This window comes from Papaver somniferum, chromosome 10, assembly GCF_003573695.1.
Source record: "Papaver somniferum cultivar HN1 chromosome 10, ASM357369v1, whole genome shotgun sequence".
Lineage (NCBI taxonomy): Eukaryota > Viridiplantae > Streptophyta > Magnoliopsida > Ranunculales > Papaveraceae > Papaver > Papaver somniferum.
In genome coordinates, this window is record NC_039367.1 from 134,295,213 (window position 1) to 134,300,093 (window position 4,881).

The following is a 4,881-nucleotide window of genomic DNA, read 5'->3' on the forward strand; positions in this document are numbered from 1 at the left end:
GATCTGTCACCTGTTGTTGTCATACTGTTGATTTGTAGTTCATGAATCTTCAGTACATATATCGCATACTGATAGGAAGTGCTCCTTGTTATGTTTGATTCAGTGCGTATATGAAATACTGAAATAGATGCTCTTTGTTACGTTTGATTCAGTACTGCAATTGGATATGGAGATGATCTGGAGCTGCAGTTCAGAACTTATTGCAAGAAATTACAGATTTTGAATGATAGGAACAGGAGTTGTTGTTGGTTCAGATTTGCAAGCTTGTGAAATTGGTGGTGGTCTTCATGAAGTTACAAATTGGTTGCGATGTGTGTTTGAAAGAAGGTGTGCTGCAAATGGATTTGGAGGAACATAGAAGGTTGGGTTGCTGATGTAAACTGAAGATACAGATGAGATAGAGGAGGAATTGTAGGTGGTGATTACTGTGAACAAAATCAGTGGATGAGATGTTCGTCTCAATGGGTTTATGAAGATGGTAGTGCTGTTTAAACAGGGAAGAAGAACAAGTCTGTGTTGCAGCTGAATTGAAATGACAATGGTGTTAATGTAGTTGTTGCAGTTGTGGTTTAAGCTAAGAAGATTGTGATGCAGCAAGATAGAAGATTACTGAGAAGATGGAGCTGAAGGCAGTGGTGAATGGTTGACTGCAGAGGTGCTGGTGCTGCAATAAAGTAAAGTGAATTGAGGAGTTTTGTAAACAATGTAGCAGTTATGTACTCAAATCTATGGTCCTTTATATGTTTTAATTAAATTTGGACCTCCAGATAAATAAAATCTCGATTTGGTAGAAGTATGTTATCTCACACGTACTTAATCAGTGGGGTATATTAGTCATTACCATGTTTTCAAATAACTTTGGACCTTAGAATAAGAGTAAAATCTAGTTGGACCCTGCTATAAATAACCTTATGGGCTTAGGACCAAACAAGAAATTTTCCTTTGGTGAACCCAGAAAACGCTGATTTTTCCTAAACCTAATAGGCTAATACCCAAAATTGCTAAAATATTATAAATCTTATTAAAGCCCTTAAAAGGTGAGAATCAACTACTAATTTTTACATTTATCTTCTTCACTGCATCCTAATCCGTAAAAACTGAACAATCAGACGGAGAAGGAGAACAGAGAGAGAAGAAGAAGAAAAGAGGCGAAAGAACAAAAATTGCACCAGGTTACGTTAGGTTTACCTGTTAAACAAATCACGGAAAAGGTATCAAAAGTGCAGGCGTGGAGAAGAACCGTGATTTTTTGGAGAAGAAAAGTGCAGGCGGGAAAAACATTGAAGCTCTTTTAGGTTTAACCCCTCCAACCAATAGGGTCTCGCCAACTGTCCTTTCAGGTTTAACGTGAGAACTTTTTTCTAAGCGACTGTGGTCCTCTTCTCTGAACGATTGTAGGAATTCAACGATGACGCTCACCATTTAACGTGGAGCGAGATATGAGTTAGGATTTTCAAAGAGTTAGATGCTAATTTTTCGAGGTAGCTTATGCATATTCTTGGCTACATATTCACACAGTGACATCCATTTGGCAGAAGTGGAACTTGAATCCCAACCAGTCTTTCTCAATGGAGCCCAGTAACAGTATGAACTATTACTGCAAACATAGATTGAGGTTTAATTCGTGGCTCGAGAACCACATTGAACAGGTATATATATGTATCTTACTTTCTAATATTACAGTAAGATTCTATTATATTGTGTTCTTTATAGATCGGGTCCCAAACATCTGATGCTATTTTGGAGATAGTCCATCTACATATCATAGGTGTCAGTACATAGGTCTTACCATGTTATATATTGTTTCAACAAATAATTTCACAGCCAGGTGGAAGTAGTTATGGTTGATAATATAATTAAGTAATTGGCTAAGGAAAAGTGTTGATTAGAGGGAATAATTTAGCAAAAGAAAATAAGGTGGTGATATCTATAACTATATGCTTTTAAATCTGGAAAAAAAATTTTGGACACTTCTATGACGTAGCGACTAAGGGCACTTTTACCTTTGTCTATTTACCTACATACACCATTTTATTAAAACTATGAAATAATAAAATCACTACTCAATAGAGGTACATTAGACTTCATTGAGAAACTAAAAGTGCAAGGAGTCATAATGTTATAATTTGTACATCTTAATAAATTTATGATAATAGATTGATCAACCGTAATATAAGTGATTTGCGGAATAATAACAACCAACCCATAATATACATTTTAAGGTTTTGTGGTAACTATAAGGGCTCTTGGTCTTATATTGAGCTAAAAAAATTGAATAATTTTAAAGCTATCTTGTAGAATGTAGGTCAGTATGTAACCGCTTCAACAAATTTTAGCTACAACCAAAGCGCCGACTGGAGTTTTAGATTATGTCTATCATTTACATTGTATTGCTCTTCTATTAGCTTCATTTTTTATTTTTTTTAAATATTCAACCCATTTGGAGATATCAACAATCATTCTCGGTCTGAAACTGACAGTTTTATTATTAGCGTACAAGATCATGAAGATAAATGAATTCTATAGTTGATAAGCTGAGATCAATCACTTCCTCATTATTTTTGGGAAGTTAATCCATGGAGGTTTTGCTAGCGTAAAATGATTGTCCTTTAAGTCAAGCTGAAAGGACCTCTATGTCATCTATTCATTTAAGTTCCTTTCAAGTCGTACCATGTATATTGAAATACTTGACTATTCTCTTTGTATTTAAAACACAATTTTGATGAAGTAAGAGAAATATAGTTTCTTTTGTACTTTATTTGCAGTTGCTAATGGTTTACTCTTTGGAGAAAGATAATCCTCATGTTTCACAAATTCATTATCGTTGTGTATGCATTAATAATGTACCAACCTTCACAATTACCCCTAACCTCAATACAGTTTACCATGGAATTAATCATGCTAACACTTTTTACTATTAAATTGTAGATGTCCTGCCATTGTTGGTGTTGGGATGTCATTATTATTTTAAAAAAATATGCAGTGACTACTAGAAAATGAATCAGAGGGTGAGATAACATCGATTTTTTTTTTTGATAGGCTAAAGCCAGACCCAGGCCCCTACCCAAATCCGTCCAGCTGGACTGGCCCCACTGCTAGACCCAACCCCGCCAATCCCCTCTATACAACTAATTTAAATACAAACCTCTACTACAGTGGGGATCGAACCCCTGACTTCCTCCTTACTGGAGTTGATGGGATACCACTGAGCTATACTCTTGGACCCAAGTTTAGGTAGGTAAATTTCGTGAAATTTCATATAGGTTATACAATTTCTCATTCAGTAATAAGATGCAAATTCACGCGATGATTTCGTTTGCATAATACTTGAGCAACTTAGCAGTTTATTTGTTGTTTAATGTATATATAATAGATAATTGGTCTGATGTTTTTCATCACCATCAATTTACATCTGATATCAAATAAAGTCCTTTGTTAAGCATCATTTGTACACAAAAGTACCTAATTTAGTTGTTAACCAAATTAAATCCCAATATGGTTGAGTAAGTACACCTTCAAATATTTTGTTTATTTTGATGGGGATAAAAGCTAATGTTTTCTTTTGATCCATCCATATCTCGAAAGGGAACAACAAGACGGATGCGTGTTTTAAATAAATAAGTTCCCTCTGTAAAATACAAGATAAAACATGTAAACTGCTAAATAATAAATACATATTTCCGAAAGTTTGAGAATTTTCTGAAAAAAAAAGTTGTATATGAAAAATAAGTTGATAGATTTAGCAAATCACAAAGAAGAACTAATAAGAAATCTGTACAGAGAATAACATAAAGTATTCTTTATTTAGGTAGCAACATAGGTTATTTTTGAGAGATTATTTGAGGCAGAAAGTGCTACAGTACTACTGATGAGGATATCAAAGCAAATCATAATGAGTTTAACTTCGTCAATTCAAACAAGGCAGAGCAGTTGAGAAACCTGAAAATGAATAACGAAATTCGATAATACAAACTAATACTTCAAAAATCATCTAAAGTAAGCTAAAGCTAGATAAATTCAGAATCCCTCATTTTGAAGGTTAAACGTACATAAATTCGGGAAATAAAAGAAAACTATTAAGATGGAAAACGCGAAAAACTTCTGGTAAAGAATGTGAGTAACATTCCCATGAGTTAGATATGTGATAATATCACTGAAATGGAAAACCAAAATTAGGATTCGAAGAAAATTATATCTAAAAATGTGAGTAGATTAAGTAAAAAATGTAAAAGACACATGCGAGTTTTTATCAGAGACTGACTTGGAACTTAATGAAGTGTTTGGTTTTTTCAAAAACGATGTCAATAATATGCAAAAATTATACATGTTAGAGAAGCAGCTGAACAAATGTTGCATTTTAGTCACACCATGCAAAAGCTTTTTACTACAAAACGTCATGAGAAACAAATGATGATAAATTCCTAAATCAGAAATATGGAGTACGTAATTCCGGATTTGAAAAGTATGGCTCGAAGTACTGGAGGAAAGTGTACCATGTTATCTAAAAGTAATACATGAACCTTAATGAAATGCTGGTAGATTTTGGGGATAAAACAGAATGTCTCAATACAACCCTGCATCAAGATGATGATGTAAAGGTTGTAACAACACAAGTTATTAGTACGAGGACAAAATTTATTTTTTGACCTGAAATATATTATAAGTAATGTAGTGTCTAGGGAAAAAAATGAAATCTATGATCAACTGAAACTGTAAATTTTCAATTACAATTTTTGGTTCTAACATATACGAATTCTTTTAAGACAAATCGATGATTAGGTTTCTTTGAAGAAAGCATGTTTATATAATCGATTGATCGCCGAAGAAATATTTGAAGTAATGATGAAACTGTGTTGAGATCGATGATGGAGAAAAAAAATC